Consider the following 24066-nt stretch of genomic DNA (forward strand, 5'->3'; position numbering starts at 1 on the left):
CACCTCAAAAACAACGTGTGCGCTGATAGATCTTGAAAAACCCGGATTTGTGCATTATTATAGTCAATATATGGCAGTTGTCTCGCCTTCTGTAGCACCAGCTCCTTAGTAGTAAACGTGGTAAAGCAAACCACTATATCTCGCGGTCTATTGTCTTGCCGTCTGCCCAGCTCCCTGTGTGCACGTTCAATCGAGATGTCCACGTTGTCCACCAGTTTACCACATAGCAACTTAACAATGGCGCCAACATCCTCGCGGTCCTCAACCTCCGGGACGCCCCGAAATCGCAAATTGTTTCGGCGCCCGCGGTTTTCAAGATCATCCACCTTAAGTTGCAATTCCGCATTGAAAGCGAGCGCTTTGGAAAGGCGCATCTCAGTCTCATTCAGTTTTTCCGCAGTTTCATCTACTCTCACCTCAAGGTCTTCCACGCGGCCTCCGAGTTCTCGAAGATCGACGCTCAGCCCATCCATCTTTTCCAAGATTTCCTCCTTGGAGGCCTTAATCTCGGCACGGATCTCCGTGAAGAACTTCGCTAGTTCTTTAGAAAGCCCTCTCTTAGAAGCCACTTTGCCCGTTCCGAGCACTGAAGACGCAGAGTCCGAGTCCGATTGCAAAGGAGGTGCAGAAGAAAGCACATGGCGCCGCAAAGCTCGGCCTGTCTGCTTATCAGGGAGATAATCACTCTCCTTTCGTGCCGCAGCCATTATCGCCAGCAGGCAAAAAACCCCGTCGGTTGTTTGTTCTCGGTTCAGGCTCTCTGCCGGGTTATAAACAAGCACGATGTTACAGCAGAAGATCGCTATTTTTAGCTAAATGAAGGAAGTTGTGTCGGAGCTATGGACCTAAGCAGCCATTCAGGATCGTGACGTCACTTCCTCTCTATTTCCCACCGAGTTTGTGGTAGAGCTAGCTACTATAGCTCCCACAAAGAATTATTTTTCATTTAATGGCAAATTTTATCAGCAAATTAAGGTGACAGCCATGGGTGCAACTGTGGCACTGTCAACAGCTAATCTTTATATGGGCCACTTTGAGATGAAATATCTCTCAGATCATGTTTTCAGTAATAATGTGCACCTTTGGAGACGATACATTGATGATGTTTTTATGATTTAGAAAGGTACAACATGTAAACTGAAAACATTTTATGACTGGTTGAATAATCTGGATGAAAATCTGAGATTCCAGATGAATTATGATAAGAAGTGTATTCCATTTCTTGACATTAGCATTAGTATGAATAGAACTGTTTTCACCACAGACATCTACCGCAAGCCTACAGATGTGAATAAGTTTCTAAATTACAGCAGTTGTCATAGCTCATCACTTAAAGCAAATCTTCCCTATATTCAATCTGTGTGGCTGAAAAGACTCAGAAAGCACCTATTTGTGACAGAGCAGATTTACTAAAAACCCATGAGTAAGAAAATTAACAATAAGATTGTTTGTACACTTCCATTTATGCATTTGTCTAATCCTATTGTTAAGATTATCAGAAAACACTGGCATATAGTACAAAATTTAAAAATGTTTGATAAGTGCATATAAGCGTGAAAGAAACTTCAAGGACTTGCTGGTGCCCTCTGCCTTACCTGGAAACACAACAGATAAAAGATTACCGCTGGGACATTTCCACTGTGGGATCTGCTCAGTATGCATGGTTAATATGAAGACTGATACCTTTATTATTCTTTCATCTGGTAAGAAAGTTGTCCTTAGACAGTTCTCCAACTGAAAGACAGAAGGCGTTGTGTATTTATTTATTTAGAACATTTATAACCCACACAATCCATAGAGCTCATGGCGGTTTACAATAAGTACATTCACAGAGATGAAATAACATGGCATTATAAAAACAGAGATCATCACATAAAACTCAACATCAAGGAATCCTCACACAGACACAAACTAACATTAACTGCATATTATACACACATTTACCAGAATTGGTAGTACTCATATCTATTCAGAGGCATGCTGGTTACTAAACGCCTCTAGGAATAACAATATTTTTAGCTCCTGCCTAAGTTGATCCAAGGCCTTCAAAGACCTTATATAAATAGGCAATTTGTTCTATAATTTAGGCCCCCAAACTTTAAAAGACTTGCAATATTAATCAAGCTTGATAATCTGAAAAGTTGGTACCTCTAAAAGGTCTGCGCTAGAAGAATGCAAAGCTCTTGCAGGTTGGTACATATGCAAAGTAGAGGAAATAACTGGAGAAACAGTTTTAAAAGTGATCCTTTGTTTAATAGTGAGCCAATGCAAAGGTTTTAAAATAGGAGTTACATGCTTATATTGGGAATATCCAAAAAGGGCTCTGACAGCAGCATTTTGAGCAACCTGCAAGGCTCTTAAAATATTCCCACGCAAGCCCAGAAGTAGACCATTACAGTAATCAAAGCATGGAATAACTATACTCTGAACAATTAAATGGAAGTTCAAGAAGGTAGGAAGATTACGTAGCCACCTAGTCAACCTTAGCCTGTAAAATACTTGCTTAATCACTTTTTGAACTTGCAATTTCATGGTTAGGTTACAATCTAATGTGATACCTAGATTTCTCATAGAATTAACAACTAGGATAGACACATTACCAATGATAAAATCAGAAGGAATTCTATCGATTAATGACCCAGACAAATTAAGAACTGAGTTTTTTCCATATTTAGTTGAAGATGATTACCCTGCAACCATTGATTAACAGCAAATAGTAAGTAACTTAAAAATATCATCAAAGGAGATGCCAACCTCCACCAAAATTTGAATGTCATCTGCAGTTTATAAGTAAGCTGAAAACTATTACGGAGTCTACACAGAGGTAACAAAAAGATGTTATACGGCAAAGCAGAAAGAGCTGAACCCTGCGGCATGCCTGATAAACAGTGTAGCACTGTTGAGAATTTAGAATTGACAGAAACAAAATACTTCCTACCAACTAAAAAAAGATTTAAACCAATTAAGGACTAAGCTATTCAGCCCAACAGATCAAAGTCTATTGATCAATATGGTATGATCAACTATATTGAAGGCTGCAGATACGTCCAAGCTTACTAACAGATAGTGTTTACCTTTATCAAAACCCTCTTTGACAGTATTTAAAATACAATGGAAATTAGCACTGTTTCAGTATTGTGCAAAGGTATAAAACTAAACTTGTTCATATCCAAAACATTGTACCTCTCCACAAAGTCAAGCAGTTGGTCATAAACCAGCTTTTCAATAAGTTTCCCCAGGAAAGGGAGCAATGAAGCAGGCCTATAATTAAGGACCACATCAGGATTAAGTGATGGGCTCTTTAACAAAGGCCTACCAACAGATCTCTTCAAAGCATCAAGCATAAAAACATTCAGAAAATGACAAATTGATAGTATCCCTTATTACCTCACTAATTTGATGCTTCAAAGACTTAAGGATCGAAGGATGACATACATCTAAAGAGCAGTAAGGCAACTTCACTCTTGAGAAAGCCTGTAACGCTTGGTCAGTATTTATCAGGGGTGTAGCTAGGTGGGGCCACGGGGTCATGGGCCCCCGCAGATTTAGCCCTGGCCTGCTGCTTTCACGCCCCCCTGCCACCAACCCTCCCCTGTCACATTCGACCCCCCCTCCCCCCGCCGCCATCAGGTACCTTTGCTGGCGGGGGTTCGCAACACCTGCCAGCCGAAGTCCTCTTCAGCGCTGGTCTCCGAGTCCGGCACATTGCTGATCTGGATTCTGTCTCTGTGAGTCCTGATGTCCTGCACGTAGGAATTTGCAGGATGTCAGGACTCACAGAAACAGAATCCAGATCAGCGAATGCGCCAGACTCGGAGACCGGCGCTGAAGGGGACCTCTGCTGGCGGGGGTTGGGGACCCCCGCCAGCAAAGGTACCTGGTGGTGGCGGGTTGGCAGTGGTGGGAGGGGGGAGGGGTCGAAAGGGACAGGGGAGGGGCAGGGGAGGGGGTCAAAAGTGTGTGTGTGTGTGGGGGGGGGGGGTTGGTGGCGCCTGGAGGGGGTCTAAAATGTGCCCCCTCACCTCAGGCTCTGGACCCTCCTCCCGCCAAAGTCTGGCTACGCCCTTGGTATTTATACACTGAAAAAAGGACCATTGATCGTCAAAAACCAAAGGACAATTTAATTCAGCCGGCAATAATTGGTTCTCAAATTGTTGAGTAATGTTAGTCACTTTGTCTGCAAATCCCTGAGCAAAATCTTGACTAGACAAAGAGGAATGAGTCACTACAGTGGGTTTCTGGTGAGTTTTGGAGGGTTCACAGGTCCACCTATCTACAGTGCACTGCACTGACCACTAGACTACTCCAGGGACCTGCATGCTGCTCTAATAGACCTGGCTATAACTTATGAGGTTGTCTTAGAGGCTAGCATTCTTAACATTTTTGGGGAGTAGGAGGGAGTCAATGACCACTGGGGGAATAAGGTGTGTGTGTGTGGGGGTGGGGGGGGGTTAACGTTGATTCATTCCAGTGGTTATCTGGTCATTTAGGGCACCTTTTGTGTCTTTTACATTCTAAAAACAGGTCTAGACCAAAACATTGAAGTTTCAGCCCTAGATGTTTTCATTTTGTTCCATTATGGCTGTAAAACATCCAAGTTTTAGGAACACCCTAAACACATCCCTTTGTGATTTGGACGCATTGCAGATGAATTGCATAGATAAACATCTGCAAAATAGGTTATGAAAATACCTATTTGGAAGTTTGAGAACAAATTCATCCAAATGCTTCATTACACTTTTTGAATATTTTTCTCTTTAGAAAACATAGAGGCATATTTTCAAAGCACTTTGGGAGTCTAAGTTCCATTGGTTTCTATGGAACTTTGGGAGGCTAAGTGCTTTGAAAATGAGCCTCATAGTAACATAACATAGTAACATAGTAGATGACGGCAGAAAAAGACCTGCACGGTCCATCCAGTCTGCCCAACAAGATAAACTCATATGTGCTACTTTTTGTGTATACCTTACCTTGATTTGTACCTGTCCTTTTCAGGGCACAGACCATATAAGTACCATATAAGTCTGCCCAGCACTATCCCCACCTCCCAACCACCATCCCCGCCTCCCACCACTGGTCCTGGCACAGACCGTATAAGTCTGCCCAGCACCATCCCTGCCTCCTAACCACCATCCCCGCCTCTCGCCACCGGCTCTGCCACCCAATCTCTGCTAAGCTCCTTAGGATCCATTCCTTCTGAACAGGATTCCTTTATGTTTATCCCACGCATGTTTGAATTCCGTTACTGTTTCAAGCTCCATAGTGTTGTCACTGACATGCACTGGCATCATTGGCATTGTTTTTACTTTTGTTTTTATATTATTTCATTTTCAGTCAATTTTTATATTATTTCATTTATGTGGCAGCAATTTTTATATATTTATAATGATTTGGCCATTCAGCATTTGTATATTGTGTTTATTTCAATTTTTGGTGCCATTTTTCACATCAGGCTGATTTTCTATGCTATTTATTTATTTATTTTTAACATTATTTAAGTTATATTCAATGCTTTTTTTGTAGAAAAAAAGGTGCCGGTACTCATTGTGGGCGGGGTCACCACACATGGCACCGCCCCTATTATAGCCACACCCACATTAGTCACACCCCTTATACCAGCTATGGCGCATATAAACAGACATCATTGAAAATATTAAACTAGTATAGGAGAAAAAATAATGTGATTTCTTTTCATTATAAATAATTTCTGTAAGCTGTTACAGCTCCAGTATACCCAGTGCAAAATAAGACAAATTCCAAACACTAAAATGAAAATAAAATGATTTTTTCTACCTTTGTTGTCTGGTGACTTTGTTTTTCTATCCATATTGGTCCCAGTCTCTGATTCTGCTGCTATCTGTTCTCTTAACTCCATTTCCAGGGCTTCCTTTCCATTTATTTCTTTACTTTCTTCCTTTCTTCTTCTTTTGTTGCCCTGCATCCATAAGTAAAAGCTGGGTCCTCCTCCATGGAATTGACTGGAGGAGGTATAACATGGATCCAGCTTTTGCCTATTTTCTCCATCCATGTGCAGTTTTTCTCCTCTTCCCTTTCCCTCATCTCCATCCATGTGCATCTTCTTTTTTCTTTCCTCCCCTCCATTCATGTCCAGCACTTCTCCTCTCTCCTCCCCTCTATCCATGCCCAGCATTTCTCATCTCTCTTCCCTCCTCTGTATCCATATAAAGCAATAATTCTCTCTCCCCTCTCCTCCATCCAAGTCAGCATTTCTCCTCTCTCCTAGCCAACTCCTCCATCCATCCATGTCCAGCAATTCTCCTCTATCTCCTGCTCTCCTCTCCATCCATTTCTAGCATTTCTCCTCTCTCCCCTCTCATCCATGTCCAGCAATTCTCTCTTCCCTGTCCTCCCCTCCCTGTCCAGCGATTCTCCTCTCTCCCCTCCATGTCCAGCAATTCTCTCTTCCCTGTCCTCCCGTCCCCATCCAGCGATTCTCCTCTCTCCCCTCCATGTCCAGCAATTCTCTCTTCCCTGCCCTCCCATCCCATGTCCAGCAATTCTCTCTCCCCTGCCCTTCCCTCCCATGTCCAGCAATTCTCTCTCCCTTGCCCTTCCCTCCCATGTCCAGCAATTCTCTCTCCCCTGCCCTTCCCATGTCCAGCAATTCTCTCTCCCCTGCCCTTCCCTCCCATCCCATGTCCAGCAATTCTCTCTCTCTTGCCCTTCCCTCCCATCCCATGTCCAGCAATTCTCTCTCCCCTGCCCTTCCCATGTCCAGCAATTCTCTCTCCCCTGCCCTTCCCATATCCAGCAATTCTCTCTCCCCTGCCCTTCCCTCCCATCCCATGTCCAGCAATTCTCTCTCCCTTGCCCTTCCCTCCCATCCCATGTCCAGCAATTCTCTCTCCCCTGCCCTTCCCATGTCCAGCAATTCTCTCTCCCTTGCCCTTCCCTCCCATCCCATGTCCAGCAATTCTCTCTCCCCTGCCCTTCCCTCCCATTATTTCCAGCGATTCTCTGCCTCTCCCCTGCCCTCCCATCGACGTGCGATTTTTCCGTCCCTCCCCTGCCCTCACCTCTCCCATATCCAGCGATTCTTCGTCCCCCAGCGTCCTCCTTCACTGCCTGCCAGCCAGCGTCGGAGTCAGAAGCGAACGGTGCAGGCAGCGATTGGCTGGCAGCGTCGTAGCTTCCCTCTGCAAGTCCCGCCTATGCGTAAACAGGAAGTTTCAATCGGGTACTACATGCATTTTGTCCAAGTGACAGATACTCCTATGCTCCATCATCAATCGATAATAAGCTGAGCACTCATCGATTGACCCCTGAGGAAGGCTCTTGTCCTATATAATAATTCTCACCTCCAATGTTCTGTCTTGCCTGGGACCGTGGCTCCCTCGGAGTTGGTCTGCTAGGCTCCGTAGATCAGACTGACGTCAGTGGCCGCATTATGACGTGATCCCGGGTGAGAGAAAAAACCTACACAGCTGATCGAATCCCACGAACTGGCACGCGCCCTACACCGCCAAATAGCTGGTCCACGCCGCTCCAATGCCACCGACCGCCCAAAACCCCACTGGAGGGACCTCTCCGCTGCCTCGTGCCGCCCCTGCACCTGGTCTTGTGGCCTTAGCAGCCGACAACTCCAGTCCGCACCGCCCCTTCTCTCTTCAAGCGGCTGCAAAAATGCTGCCGACGCTCCGGCCACCTTCCCCGGATCACCGCTGCAGGAACGTGGCCAGGCACGGCCACAAATCGCCACCCACACCTACCTCCCAACTCAGCCTGATATGGCCAGGATCGCTGCCCCAGCTGAGATACTGCCTCAGCTCCGCACCAGCCTTGCCGAAGAAACCCCACTGCAGACACCAGCCCCCACTTCTTCCACCTCCCGGAACACCCCAGCAACAGCGCCCCAGGTAAAAAAATTAATGAATATAACCTTGCTAGCGCCCGCTTCCTTTAAAACAGAAACAGGCCTTTTTTACTAGTAGCCTAATAAAAATATTGACATGCAGCGATTTACTGCCTGAGACCTTACCGCCATCTATTTAATAGGCGATAGGCAGTAAGGGCTCACACGCTAACCCAGCAGTAATTGGACAGCATGCGCCAATGGCCGATTACCGCTGGGCATGCATACTCCCTGCCCCCACCCTAGAAATTGAAAAATATTTGCTTGCACGGGAAGTGCAATGCAGCAAACAGAAAACTACCACAGGGTACCTTGGTATGACCCACAGTAGTGCTGTTTTGCTACACACTACCCAAGCTGTAGCCCTATTACGGCTTTGTAAAAGGGTCCCTATATCCTGTTTGTGCCAGCATTGCTGGATTTCTTGACAGAGGCTGCCATCTTCAGGATATAGCTTGTAAGATGTGGTTCATATTCTTTCATATTGTTTTGCTGCTGACATTCTTTGATATAGCTGGTAAAATGTGTGTTTTATTCTGTTTGCATCGGCTAGAGTTATAATTACATCTAAATCGTAATCATTGTGTCTTTTGGAGGGGCTGGTTATAGGGACACGTTGTATTGGTGCTTAGATGTTTTCACCTGTAAAGGGTCACCAAAACAGACATCATGTTATGAGAATCAGGTGCTCAACATTCAGAGTTTCTATTTATAAGTACAATGTTTTTTTTTTTAATTAATCAGATTGAAACCTGGGAGCATTTAACATCTTTTTTTCCTGTCAGTACATCAAAAGAGAAAGATGGTATGTGGGAACTTGCTCCTTTTGTTTTGTGGAATGCAGTGGTATATTATTAAAATACAATTGATATTTTTGATTACAACTATTTAGAAGACAGGTTTTGAATAATGAGGGAAGCGCTACCTTCATGCAGAAGTCCAGAGTCAGTCTAAATGTGCCAGTTCTGTTGTACTTAAAGTCTGTTTGGATGTAAATGCACGCTGCACCCTATTAGCCACCAAGTTCACATAAAGTAAATTATTTTCAGTGCTATGTGAATATTCCATCACTGTTTCTTTATTGCTACCAAGTATTACACGTTTGGGGAATTTGCTTAAAACTTTCACTGGATGGACCATAGAGGTTTTTTTCTGCAGTCATCTACTTTGCTACTATGGTCTTAATTTGTTTATCCAGACCATACATGCACATGGTATTGCTTTTTAAACATAAAGGTGAAACCTAAGGGTGGTTGCACAATTAGGTATAAACTGTGTCGTTTCTGACTTATCTTGTTTTGGACTGCTTTGGGTCCTACTGATCTGTACACTGCTGGCTAGAATTATGGAAGATACAAATGAGGAAATAAAAATGAAGTTTTGGATGTACTCTGTAGAAGTTGTTGTTTACTTTTGCAATGTGTATATGCATGACTTTTCTGGTGTGTGCATGTGGTAATGTTTGAATAACTGTCTATACTTATGGCTATGATTTCTGAACATACAGCCAGCCTTCAGACAATTACAATGATTTTTAGATTAAAATCTATGCTGACTTTGTATGATTACCATTGTGTGGTTCAAAGCATGATCTTGATGTGACTGGACTACTGCAATGCCTTGTACATTGGTATGGCTACTTTAAGAGTTAAAGCATTGCAGGTAGTCCAGAATGCTGCTGTGAGAACAATTGTGGGTTCATCTAGGTTTTCCCATGTGACACCTGCTCTTAAGCAACTGTACTGGCTTCCAGTGGCACAAAGGATTCAATTTAAGGTGCTGACAATTGTTCATCAGGCGCTGTTTGCTTCTGCCCCATTTTACCTGAAGCAAGAATTGCAGATGTAACATACTAGACGTATGCTAAGACCAGAATCTACCATGCGTATTTCTGTTGATGCAGTAATGCAGTTGTGCTATGCTGATACCAGAGCTTTGGCTTTTGTGTCAGCTGGAATCTCTTTGTGGAATGAACTATCTGGCCAGATTCGTCAATGCTCTGACCTTAAACAGTTCAAAACATTTTGGTAATTATATATGAGTATGCTGTTTTATGCAGAGTAATGTCTTTGTATTGTGGTTGATTATGAATGTTTTTATGGAAACCACCTAGTTATAGGTGGTATAGAAGTTTTTAAAATAAATAAATAAACATGGCATCATTAAAGGACAGACTTTTAATGCCCAGTTGTGTATAGTCAGACATATCCATCGACTTGCTCCCATGGTGTTACTGAATTATATTATTCTGTTTCATTGTATTTTCAAATGTAAGCCACACTGAACCGGAGTTTGCTTGGGATAATGTGGGATATAAAAGTCAAATACAAAAAATAAAAAAATTCTTTATCCTCCATCTTTTAGGGCACTTCCTTTCCAACTGAATGGTAATGGCACAAGGAAAGCAAATTTGGTCAAGTGAAGACTAACTCAAAATAACCTGTTCTTTAGCTAGGCTCTAGTACTACCATATTGAAAATGCGATGATACCATGCCTTTGTGGTTATGTTCCACTAATAAAGTTAAATGATTAACTAGCTTTCTTGAAAGCATTACATAACCTTTGGATGCATGACTAGGAACAAAAACACACATTTATGCAATATCACAATTTCTCATGTACAGCCATAAAACAACCTTTTAGGGTACATAGTGTTCACATTGAGCTCCTTTTATTATCCACCAGAAAGAAGAGATAAGAATTTTCAGTTTTGGCACAATATTAAGTCATCACAAGAAAAAAATATAAGAAAACCAATGGAGTTCATTAGGGGCTTATAGCCTATTTAGTTATGTTTAAACAAATGAGAGACCTGTATAAAACAAAGGGCCCTGTTTACAAAGGAGCACTAGCATTTTTAGCGTGAGCTAAAACTTAGCCCGCGCTGTGTAGACACCCATAGGGATATTATGGGCATCTACATGGTTAGTGCACACTAAAAACGCTAGCGCGCCATTGTAAACTGGGTCCAAAATATTTATTTTTATTACTTTGACTCATAAAACCACAGAAACATGCTCAAAACAATAATCCATTTGTATATCTAAAATGTAAACTTCTATAAAAGAGATGAAGTGAAGATGTGATTCCATATGCCCCAATGAAAGGAAAGTTTAATTTTACTTCTATTTAATTTCAGCATATTCCATCTTTATAACATAGGCTTCCCAAGGCAGATTACAACACTTAAGAATGAATCCATTAAGAAAAAGGATATCCTCGCTGATATTTGGTCATGTATTACTGTGTTCTACAGAACAGTATAGAAAAATGAGCACAAAATACAGAGGGCCCTGTTTACTAAGCAGTGCTAAGAGTGCGTTCGCGTTTTTAGCATGCACTAATTAGGATGCGCTAAGTCGCCCATAGGAACATATGGGAAACTCTAGCATTTTAGCACACGCTAAAAACTCTAGTGTGGCTTAGTAAACAGGGCCCAGTTTGATAAGCTGCGCTAGAAGCGCATTAGTGCGCACTGGGTAGGCGCCCACAATATTCCAATGGGCGCCTACACAATTAGTGTGCATTAATTTTGTGCATGTGCTAAAAACACTAGCGCAGCTTAGTAAACAGGGCTCTGAGAGTTTATTACTGCTGTTTGTACCAGCTACAATAATTTTTATGCTGTTTTCGTGATTTACAATTTTACTTCATGATATATGTACATATGGGAAGCTTTCAAATAAAAAAAAAAAGCTGTCAAAAAATCCAAACATAGGCAATCATAAACGTTTGCTATTGTTTTTGTATAGAAATATGTTTTGTCAGCATAAGGAAAAATAAAGGCATACAGCGCAGCACTGCAAATAACACTGCAAACTGCGAAACACCGACAAATACATTTTTGAATATAACCCTTCACAGACCCCTCTAAAACTCCCCAAACCCCTCCACCCGCGATCTCCTCCTAACATAAAGAATGCAAAACCAAGCAGATTTAACAACATAACAGAAACCGCACAAACTTCCTATTGTTTTCAAGCGCGTCTGTGAATGTTTTGCGCCCGTAAAACAGCAACAAACCCCACCCCCTGACTTTAGCCCACATGGTCCCCAATCCCAATGCCGTGCCCGTTTCCAGTCCTCCTTGCTCAGGCGTCCACCTATCCTCTGACGCAACATCCTGTTTCCGGCAAGGCGGGATGCCTTAGAGAAGTTGTTCATAGGCGACGAGGCACCGGAGAAGGAAAGCTGTGTGATTTTGGTGGGCGTCGACCTTAGGTATGAGTTTGACGGAGAAGTGCTGTATCGCGGACGAGGAGGAAGAGTGGAAGATTGAGGGAGAGATGGCAGATTATAGGGAGGGGAGATCGGTCCCCCAATCCTCCGAATGCGTGTGACTTTGTGTTTTTGAGTGTGAAAATTGTAGGAATTTGCCCAATCTGTTCCTGGTGTAGATTGTTGTGATGATGCAGAATTTTGAGTATCTGCCCCAGTAGTCCTATAAAAAGACTTTGAAAGTATTTTCTGATAGCTGGTAAAGTTAGTTTAGGAAGCAAGAAAGGATGCTGTCGTGAAATGAGAGTTGTTCTGGGCCACTGGAAAACAGTTACTCTTTTGCTCAACATCTGTATTTAGTAGCTTCTGAAACAAAGGGCAAAATAAAATCTTATTAAAAATAAACCATAATCCAGATAAGGCAGAATAATAAAGAAAACCAGAATCGTTACATGCTGTGATAACGTTTTGGGGCCAGCAACAGTGTCAAAAGCACATAAGGTTTTCAGGCCACGTAGGTCCCTTCTTCACATTTGTCTAAGATGTGGCCATGATTTAATAACTCACCTGAAAACATAGTGCTACCAATTTATTACTAGTGTAATGTGAAGAGTGCTCTTTCTTGAGCACCAAATCCCCTTCATGAAGTACTCAGAATTCTTAGAATCTCCCATTCAAGTGCTAGCCAGACCTGCTGCTCTAAAACTTGACAAGCATACAAAAAGAGAAGTCCAAATCTCCCGTGAAGACAAAACAAAACACAAAAAAAGGCGGAAGACAACCCAAAACAGACCAAAAACAAGGGAGTTAGAGCGCCAGAAAAGTTTTAGGACCCTACACGTTTCCCGTTTTTATTTTCTCTGTGGGTTTTATCATTACCATCATTATCATTGATTTCTACATATTATTTTTACCAACATTGTTGATAATATATCAGATTGCCATATTTATTTTTTATGATCGTTATATTATATTGGATATCCTCATATATTATTTTTTATATACACTATCATTAATAATTACAATATTTTTTGCATCTCATCATTCCTATTTTTACCCCCTTTTTATTTTCATTTTTATCTTTACACTTCGACCATTTTTCACCCTGCTAGCAGGGCCGTGCCGATGCGGTAAGCGAGGTAAGCGCCGCAGGGGGGCACCCACCTCTGGAGGGCGCCGCCGCGGTGCTTACCCTCGCCCCGGCGCCCCAGCCCAATCGTGGACTTCGGAATTCCCTGCTGCCCTCACAAGCGTAGCGCTTTTCCGAGGCAGCTCGGGCTCTTCCTCCTTCCTTCCTTGGTTCCCGCTCTGGCTCCCCGATCAGCAGCCCCCCCCCCCCCCCGCGTGTTTTAACCTTTACGCGATGTCAATCAATGAAGAACGCACAACAGACTCGTTTCCAGCTTCTCTCTTGACACAGTGTCCCGCCTTCAGCGTCAGCGATGATGCATTTCCTGTTCCCGCGAGGGCGGGACACTGTGTGAAGAGAGAAGCTGGAAGCGAGTCTGTTGTACGTTCTTCATTGATTGACATCGCTGCCACGTCGGAGAGTAAAGGTTAAAACACGCGGGGGGGGGGGGGGGGGGAGGGCTGCTGATCGGGGAGCCAGAGCGGGAACCAAGGAAGGAAGGAGGGAGAGCCAGAGCTGCCTGGCAAAAACGCTGCAGCCTGCCACATGTAGGGGGGAGGGCAGGGGAGAGGAGAATTGTTGGCCATGTATGGATGCAGGGCAGGGAGAGAGAAGAAATCACTGGACAGGAGGGGAGAGGGCAGAGCAGGGGAGAGAATTGCTGACATGGATGGAGGGGAGGGCAGGGAAGAGAGGAGAATTGCTGGGCATAGATCGAGGGGACAGGGGAGAGAGGAAATTATCTGGAGATAGATGGAGGAGAGGGCAGGGGAGAACGGAGAGTTCCTGGACATGGATGGATGGATGGAGGGGAGGGCAAGGGAGAGAGGAGAATTCTGGACATGGATGATGGGAGATGGGAAGATGGGATCCGGAGATGGGAAGGCGGTAGAACAAGAGGACATGAAATGAGATTGAAGGGGGGCAGACTCAAAAAAGATGTCAGGAAGTATTTTTTTCACGGAGAGGGTGGTGGATGCTTGGAATGCCCTCCCGCGGGAGGTGGTGGAGATGAAAACGGTAACGGAATTCAAACATGCGTGGGATATGCATAAAGGAATCCTGTGCATCAGGAATGGATCCTCAGAAGCTTAGCTGAAATTGCGTGGCGGAGCAGGTGGGGGGAAGAGGGGTTGGTGGTTGGGAGGCTAGGATAGGGGAGGGCAGACTTATACGGTCTGTACCAGAGCCGGTGATGGGAGACGGGACTGGTGGTTGGGAGGCGGGAAATACTGCTGGGCAGACTTATACGGTCTGTGCCTTGAAAAAGACAGGTACAAATTCAAGATAAACTCATATCTTGGGCAGACTAGATGGACCATGCAGGTCTTTTTCTGCCGTCATCTACTATGTTACTATGGATGGATGAATGGGGACAGGGGAGAGAGGAAATTTTCTGGAGATGGATGGAGGAGAGGGCAGGGGAGAACGGAGAGTTCCTGGACATGGATGGATGGATGGAGGGGAGGGCAAGGGAGAGAGAATTCTGGACATGGATGGATGAATGGGGACAGGGGAGAGAGGAAATTTGCAGGATATGGGTGGATGGATGGAGGAGAGGGAAGGGGAGAATGGAGAGTTGTTGGACATGGATGGATGGAGGGGAGGGACGTCAGGAAGGAGATGCACATGGATGGAGGGGAGGGAAGAGAGGAGAAATGCTGGACATGGATGGAGTGGAGGGCAGGGAAGAGAGGAGAAATGTTGGACAAGGATGGGGGGGAAGGAAAGATAAAGGAAGGAGATGCACACGGATGGAGTGGAAGGGAGAGAGGAGAAATGCTGGACATGGATGGAGGGGAGAGAAGACAAAGGTTGTAGATGCACATGGATGGAGGGGAGGGGAGTGAGGAGAAATGCTTTATATGGATGGAGGGGAAATTGCTGAATTTAAAGGCTGGATTGGACCACTTTGAGGGCAGATGTTGAAACTGGAGAAAGGATAGGGTGGTAGACAGGACGCATAAGGACACAGAAAGATGGTGGACATGGTGAGAGAAAAAAATATCAAATGGAAAGAAGACACTGGGACCAAAGCTAATAGAAAAACTAAATGCTCTGACAGCAAAGGTAGAAAACATTTTTTATTCAAAATTTATTAATTGGAATATGTCAGCTTTTGGAAATGTACATCTGTGATATTTTGCATGTAAGTTTCAATGTTTCTAGTATTGCTGCATGCTGAGTCTGACTTCTTGTATTTTGCCTTCATATCTGTTAAGCCATGTGTTTTTCATGTGTGATCAAGATGCAGTATTCTGCTAGCGTGAAGTATTTGCAGCCCTTTTTGTTTTATTTTGGTTTCACTAGGTTGTGTACTGGTGTTTTAGAGCCCGGTGTAATTATAGTGCTGCCTTTCCACACATAAAGGTTGTAGCTCGTCCTGTCCTTGGAATTAGTGCTGTTATGGTTTGGTAAGGCTATGAGTGTGTTTTGCACAAGTTTGTATATAGTGTTTTGCAGTGGAGAGATTGTGTGTTGGCCTTACTGAGGTGGCACCAAAACACCAGAAAGGGTGTACAGCGTAAATCATGACACACTACCTCTTGAAGGATCTACATATGGTCGTTAATAAAAGGAGCTCATTGTGAACACTAGCAACCCTAAAAGGGTGTTTTTTGGCTCTACACGTATCATGATATTATGATCCTTTGTTTCATATTGTTGACGGTCTGCATGTTGGCAATATGGTGGTATATTGGTGTATTAGGGTCTTCCCAGTGTAATATTTATGGTACAGTAAGGTTCTGAGTGTGTTTTTGCACAAAGTTGTGCATAGTGTTTTGCAGTTGAGCGATTGTGTTTAGTATATGCTTTGAGCAACCACTTTATTCTTTGACATATGATACATATCTAATATCTAAATTTAATAAAAGGTATTAACTGTGACTTTTATTTTTACTTATTTTTTTTCTGTGTGTTGTCAAACACTTATGGAGGTAAGCTCCGCCCCTGGCCCACCCCTAACCCCGCCCCCTTTAGCCTCCCCAAACAGTTGGGCCACCGACCGCCTATGGCAGGCATGGATGGGAGGGCAGAGAGACAGGCATGGATGGGAGGGCAGAGAGGCATGGGTGGGAGGGCAGCAGCAGGGCCCAGGGAGAGGACAAATTGCTGGAAGGGGAGGGAAGAGAGGAGGATTGCTAGCTATGGATGCAGCAGGGAAGGGCAGAGAGGAACAAGGATGGACATGGGGGCCCAGGGAGAGTACAATTTGCTGGAAATAGAGGGGAGGGGAGAGAGGAGGATTGCTGGCTATGGATGGAGGAGGGAAGGGCAGAGAGGGACAAGGATGGACATGGGGGCCCAGGGAGAGGACAAATTGCTGGAAATGGAGGGGAGGGGAGAGAGGAGGATTGCTGGCTATGGATGGAGGAGGGAAGGGTAGAGAGGGACAAGAATGGACATGGAAGGGAGGGCAGGACCCAGGGAGAGAGAAGAAATTGCTGGAAATGGATATAGAGCAAGAAATGAAGAAGAAAGGAGGAAAGTAAAGAAATAAATGGAAAGGAAGCCCTGGAAATGGAGTTAAGAGGACAGATAGCAGCAGACTCAGATACTGGGCCAGCATGATCGGAAAAAGAAAGTCACCAGACAACAAAGGTAGAAAAAAATCATTTTATTTTCATTTTAGCGTTTGGAATATGTCCACTTTGAGAATTTACATCTGCTATCTTATTTTGCAATGTATAGCAATTTGTTTCTAAGAATATTGCTGACAATTCCTGTCAGTGTGGCAAGTGGTGAGCGATCATTTTCACCGGGGGGGGGGGGGGGGGGGGGGGGGGCAACTGATAGTCTGCAGGGGGGCGCCAGAGATCCTAGGCATGGCCCTGCCTGCTAGGTTGTTTAAACCTCATCTTTTTTATATATCTATAGATTCTCATGTAGACGCTTGTCTTAGCTTGCTTTTATTATGTGATTGTTGCCCTTTGCCTTCACGCTTGGTATGCGTTCCTCTAGCGACCTTTAGGACCCAGTTAACCAGAATTTTTGCTCCATTGAGCTTTGCACATGAGACTAATTGTTTTGGACGGTTAGCCACGTCATCAATCATTTTGAATAGACGGCCACGTCATGCTGTTTTCTTTTAAATGACGGCGGTTTTAGCTGCTCTAGTTTTTCGCCAGTACACACGCTCACGCTCGCCATTTGACAGCATACAGCGGTAAGCTCTTCAGATATTTGTATTTTACATAGGAATTGGCTTAGCGCGTGTTGAGGATGGGATGCCTACAAGCCACCGGAGTCTCAGTGTTTATATCTACAGGGCAGCTGTCTAGCATTTCTAGTTTCAGTATATTTTTCGTGACGGTCTTAAGTTTTACTAGGGTGGGTAGCTGCAGTATTTTCAAAGATAGTTCCCTTTAATAATTCATGTTCTCTCATGCATAATATATCAGTATTTATTTTTTATCATTTGGTTCATATCAGTTGTTACACCATGTATACGGTATTTCACTTGCTTAGCCATTTTTAGATGACGAGTGTGAGCTTTGGGCATTGCTACAGTATTATATTATATATGCTTTCATTGACAAGGTTTATGCACACCACCGCTGGTTATTTTGACCTTAAAGGACGGGCGTCAGTTATTTATATTAAACGGCTTGTGGCACCGCATTTTATATGTTTTGGGTTGTGCATACTACTGTTGGTTACGTTTTTATAAAAACATATAGACGATATATAATTTATTATTTTTGGTTTTCCCTGTTAGTTACTCTGATGTGTCATTCTTCCCAGAGTTTTTCTCGTTACTTCTTTGATGTTTAGACAACCTTGCTCATAATGTTAAACCATGATATTTTTTCACCATTTTAGGTATATGTGAGCACATTTTGATATTAATTCTTCTACAGAATAATGTAAGTTTAACCATTTATTTATATGTGTTACTTTTTGTTCTACAGTATTTTTTATTTTTTTATTTTTATTTTTTATCTTTTATTTTTTATTTTCTATTTTTTAGTTTTGTTTCATGAATATCTTGGAGGAATACCTGTAAACATCAGATTAAGGGTAGGTCACAATGTCTTATTTTTCATCATTTTTTTCATTCATCTACTTTTTCTTTTTAATACATTGGTGTTTGATGGTTCAAGTGATGTTGTTTTTATTGTTAATACTTACTTTCTAATTAATAATATTTTTTAATAATAATATTAATATATTTCTATATATATTATTAAATAATGGTAAGGACTATTATCTTCTCTTTCATATCAGCTTTACACATTTTGTTCCCTTTTAGATCAATTCTGTATATGCCATTTTGTAATATTCTAAATGTTGTTACATAATTACATTGTAGATTTTTATTAACACATATTAGTACCCCTGTTATTTTCTTTAGTGTATAATTAACATTTTATGTGGTATAATTTTTTCCTCACTATAAGGTCTGACATTTCAACGCTGCCTGTGATGTGTGTCTATGTGCTCTTGATATTTTCTTGACATCTTTGGACTCATTGTTAAATTGTTTTTAACTTCTATTTCTTATGTTTTTAATTTTTAATTTTGGAAGAATTGTACTTTATATCTAATATGTACATATGTTAATTTATTTGTTTTGTTTTATTTTAGACCCCTGAGGAAGGCCAGCTGGCCGAAACACGGACCGTGTAGGGTCCTATTAAACTTTTCTGGCGCTCTAACTCCCTTGTTTTTGGTCTGTTTTGGGTTGTCTTCCGCCTTTTTTGTGTTTTGCTCTAAAACTTGAGCCACCGCTCCTTGAGGCAGTGTTTCTAAGTAGGTAGTTTTGCACACTGTAGTCATTCCTTCACTCTTAAGCGAGGGTATGTGACGTGATCTCAGTTTCAAATTTACTGCTAGCACTCTTCATAGTATTTGCATCGTGTTAAAGAGATATTCCTTCTTGAGTTCTTAAGATGTGTTTGAAAGTTCCTTTTAATCAAGCCTGTGGTACCCAAAATGATGGAAAATTATTTATATAACTTTCTGCTATATTTTCTTGATTTCTGAATGCAGCTCTTGATATTTGAGGATCGTCTCTCTCTGCACAATTCACAGAATAATCACTTGACATTGACAACTCTATTATCACTGCAGTTCTTGAGTTTTTCTGCTTCACCACTGTGTCTGGATTTTTTGCATGCAGCTCTTTATCCATTAGAATAGGAATGACCCAAGTGATACATAACCTCTTTGCTGTCCACAGTTTCTTCAAATCATAATCCCATTGCTTTTCCGGTACAGCAGTGTTGTAATGTTTACAGAGTTTCCGGTGGCTAAGACATAGAAACATGACTGCAGATAAAGGCCACATGACCCATCCAGTCTGCCCATCCTCTGTAAACCCTAATACTTCCTGTTCCTAAGTGATCTCACATGCTTATCCCATGCCTTTTTAAATTCTGGAACAGTCCTAGACTCCACCACCTCCACCGGGAGGCCATTCCACGCCTTCACCACCCTTTCTTATTGAAATAATACATCCTTAAGTTACTCCTAAACCTATTTCCTCTTAACTTTGTCATGTGCCCCCTGTCCCCTCATTCCAGAGTTCTCCTTCGTTTGAAAAAGGGTCTCTTCCTGTGCATAAATGCCCTTGAGATATTTAAACGTTTCTATCATGTCTCCTCTCTCCCTCCTCTCTTCCAGTGTATACATGTTGAGGTTCATAAGTCTGTCCCTATAATTTTTGCATTCAAGACATTCCACCTTTATTTGACCTTTCTGTATAGAAGTGTACTGCCATCAGAACTTGGTACAAGATGAGTAACCATTTCTAACTGTTTCTTACAGAATCTATGCACCAGTTTACTCTGTTGTTGCTGTGAACCTTACCCATAATCCACTGTCCTAGAGTGTCATCCATAGGTTTCAGTTCACTTTGCTGTTCATGTCTAGTTTTAATCAATGAACAGGTTCTTGGAGTAACCCTTTGTATTTTCCACTTGTTTTTCTTTGCTTTTTTTTCTATTCTCTTGTAAATTGTGTTGCTTTCTTTCCAGTGTATACTGGTCACCTTCTACTCATTGGAATGCTTGTCCATATTTAGTAATGGAGATGGATTCTGGACATTTACTTTTATTGGAACCTGTGGGAATGCTGTTATTAAATATTTAAACTAATAAACTGAGTAACATAGCGCTGAAGAGGGATAACTAATCAATTGAACACATCAGCTCTCACTAACTGTGAAAGGTGTCATTATCCTGTGGTGTCGTTAGCTCCATTGGTGGTGGTGCTACTTCTTTTTAACATAGTAACATAACATAGTAGATGACGGCAGAAAAAGACCTTCATGGTCCATCCAGTCTGCCCAACAAGATAAATTCATATGTGTATACCTTACCTTGATTTGTACCTGTCTTTTCAGGGCACAGACCGTATAAGTCTGCCCAGCAGGATTCCCCGCCTCCCAACCACCAGTCCCGCCTCCCATCACCGGCTCTGGCACAGACCGTATAAGTCTGCCCTCCACTATCCTCGCCTCCCAACCACCAACCCCTCTTCCCCCCCCCACCTGCTCCGCCACCCAATTTCGGCTAAGCTTCTGAGGATCCATTCCTTCTGCACAGGATTCCTTTATGTATATCCCACGCATGTTTGAATTCCGTTACCGTTTTCATCTCCACCGCCTCCCACAGGAGGGCATTCCAAGCATCCACCACCCTCTCTGTGAAAAAATACTTCCTGACATCTTTCCTGAGGCTGCCCCCCTTCAATCTCATTTCATGTCCTCTCATTCTAGCGCCTTCCCGTCTCCGGAAAAGATTTGTTTGCGGATTAATATCTTTCAAATATTTGAACGTCTGTATCATATCACCCCTGTTCCTCCTTTCCTCCAGGGTATACATGTTCAGGTCAGCAAGTCTCTCTTCATACGTCTTAGAACGCAATTCCCATACCATTCTCGTAGCTTTTCTTTGCACCGCTTCCATTTTTTTAACATCCTTCACAAGGTACGGCCTCCAAAACTGAACACAATACTCCACAGGTGGGGCCTCACCAACGACTTGTACAGGGGCATCAACACTTCCTTTCTTCTGCTGATCACACCTCTCTCTATACAGCCTAGCAACCTTCTCGCTACAGCCACCGCCTTGTCACACTGTTTCGTCGCCTTCAGATCCTCGGATACTATCACCCCAAGATCCCTCTCCCCCTCAGTACCTATCAGACTCTCACCGCCTAACACATAAGTCTCGTGTTTGTTTGTTTGTTTGCATGTGCTCTGGAAATTAAAAGGATTAGAATATGGGTATCAAACTGCAATCCTTAGGGGCCACAAACTAGTCAGGTTTTGTGGATATCCCTACTGTACCTTCATGAAATAAATTTGCTTACATTGGAGATGGTGTATACTGGTATCTCATGCATATTCGTTCTGACTCTTTTGCTGATTCCAAACCTTTTACTACTTCAAAAACATCTAAACAAAAATTAATCAAAATAATATAAATTTATTAAATAATGATGCTCAATACATCCCCATTGTACCAAAACTTAAGATATAGTCTGAATTGCTGTTGGTGCAATGATTTTCATCCATAAACCATATTGCCCCAGGTCTGGTACGATGGGGATGTACTGAGCACCACTATTTAATTTATTTATATTATTTTGATTAATTTTTGTTTAGATGTTGTTGAAGTAGTAGAAGGTTTGAAATCGGCAAAAGAGTCAATATTTAATAGTGCTTGTTGATATAATAAAGTTTCAGTGAACCCATTTAGTGATAATGCATATTCATTAGGGATATTTTGGAAACTTCATTGGTTTGCAGCCCTTTAGGAATGCTGTTTGAAACCCCTTGGTTAGAATTTCAGCAGCAATGGCAAGAGCTCAGGGGCCCTTTTACTAAGCTGTGGTAAAAGTGTGGGGGGGGGGGGGCTGTGCTAGTATCAGCGTGTGTTTTTGATGCATGCTGAGGTCCCCTGTTACCGCAGCAGGTAAAAGGCTGTCTCTGTTTTTTTAAAAAAGAAATGGCTGTGTGGTACATGAACCACTTACTGTGCGGCCATTTCAGGGTTAACACCGCCACCTATTGAGGTGGTAGTAAGGGCACCTGCGCTAACCCGGCATTAACTAGACAGCGCCAGAAATGGAAACTATAGCCAGGCTGCTTCGGTACTTCCTGTTTGGTGCGTGGTAATCCCGCGGTAGGCTTACCACCGCTTAGTAAAAGGGCTCCTTATTTCGTTTTGAGTCACACAGTAAAGATGCTCTTGACCTTTTGGACTACCGAGATGCCATTGAAATTTAATGGGGTGGAGCATATAACCCCACTCATCAGGTGCTTCTGTTGGTGTGAAATAAGTTATACTATGCTGCCTGCCTGCCTGCCCTGCTCAGTATAAAATGTCTCTCATAAGCAGTGACCCTACCCTTACTCGTTTAGAATGTGTTTTGTACTTTGCCTGACTTGTCATATTTTATTATGTATATGAAATGTGAGACATAGAATATGGATGATAAGGCTCATTTAGTCTCTGCATTTTACTTCCTGGTACAGTGCCATGGATCCCAGTCCTTTTGTGGCTTATTTTGCTATTAGCAAAGTAAAGTGTCTATCTGTTTTACTTAACCCTTCTTAGGATTTATAGACTTTTTTCTCATTTGTGACATTGCAGCTGGGAACTCACCCGAAGTAAGTACCAGGCAGTGGAGTGAGCAGTTAAATAAATCTGTTGGAGCCATCTGAGTTTTCATGCTTGAGCCTGGATTATTCCTGTTTCACAGTAAGTAACCTGATGGCTGTTGAACTTGACAGGGGTCCTTGGCTTCTCATAAGTGATGGGAATTTTGATGTAATGTTCCTTGGTATCTGACAATGTCAGAGTGTTTGCTGTTGTGAAGCAGAAGTGTGCAGGTGACCTATGGGAGAGGACCATTGCTATGGCAGTAGGTTCTTTGAATTTTACATTCATGAGACTACAGGAGTTAATGACTAGAAAGGGAGAGCATCTGTTTCATTCCTTTGTCAGTTTGGATAAGGGTAAGGGGTAATGGGGTTTGATATACTGCCTTTCTGTGGTATATTCAAAGCGGTTTACAATTATTATATGCAGGTACATTTCTGTCCCTAGTGGGCTCACAATCTAAGTATGCCTTTTTAAGAACCTTTTCTTGGGTTAAATAATGTTTGGTAAAACTTGTCCACCTAAAGAGATCCTACTGCAGCGTCCTGTGATTTTGAGCAAATCACTTAACCCTTCATTACTTCAGCTACAAACTCAGATTGTGAGCCCTTTAAGAACAGAAAATTACCAGGGATCCAAGATGGCGCTTTAGAGCAGAAGCACGCCTAGAGAGCTCCCGAACCTCAAGTGAGATATTTGGTTGTCTGGTGCGTCCCCATACAATATGGGGAAGAGAAAGGGGAAAACCAGTGCCCCAGCCTCCTCGGGACTGGCTGGGAACCCCACCACATGCCAACTTTGGAGGCATACGGAATCCGGGCGTCGGGAATCCCAGCGAATACCTCAGGGACCATCGATCGGGCAACTGCGAACAGCAGCACAGAGGGTGTAACTTTGAGTTCTCCCTTTGAAGGTATGACCCTGCCGCAACCCGGAAGCAGTTGAGCGGTACTTGGCGATCGCCTGGAGACGTCTGAAGTGGGCTTACTCAGCCAAGCAATTGGAGGGGGCTCCTTCACTGAATTCTTCCCTGGAGAGATATCTGGAGGGGATTCGAAGTTTTCTTCGACACCTACACAACCCAGAGGAAGTGTCTCCGGAGGTGTTTGCGGCCCGGTAAGACCTGTTAAAGTCACTATGGACAATCTCTGGGACGTGATACAAGGGGTCAACTCATCTTTGTTAAAAATATCGGAGTCTCTTTGGGGAGAGACTCTAGAACTTAAAAATA

At 42.9% G+C, this 24066-nt stretch overlaps 1 protein-coding gene across 3 annotated transcripts in view; it reads left to right on the forward strand.

Moving 5' to 3' along the window:
- The first annotated feature begins 12010 nt into the window (after positions 1–12010).
- STK25 (serine/threonine kinase 25) overlaps positions 12011–24066 on the forward strand; it is a 299983-nt gene continuing 287927 nt past the window's right edge. The window contains exons 1-4 of one of the 3 annotated variants that reach the window (XM_030215975.1): positions 12012–12095; positions 18046–18089; positions 18194–18243; positions 22827–22934. The gene's annotated coding sequence lies outside the window, so the exon portion shown is untranslated. Of the gene's footprint in view, positions 12096–18045; positions 18090–18193; positions 18244–22826; positions 22935–23841; positions 23952–24066 lie in introns of those variants that run through there. The other 2 variants (XM_030215974.1, XM_030215976.1) reach the window with 2 other exon arrangements.

This window comes from Microcaecilia unicolor, chromosome 10, assembly GCF_901765095.1.
Source record: "Microcaecilia unicolor chromosome 10, aMicUni1.1, whole genome shotgun sequence".
Lineage (NCBI taxonomy): Eukaryota > Metazoa > Chordata > Amphibia > Gymnophiona > Siphonopidae > Microcaecilia > Microcaecilia unicolor.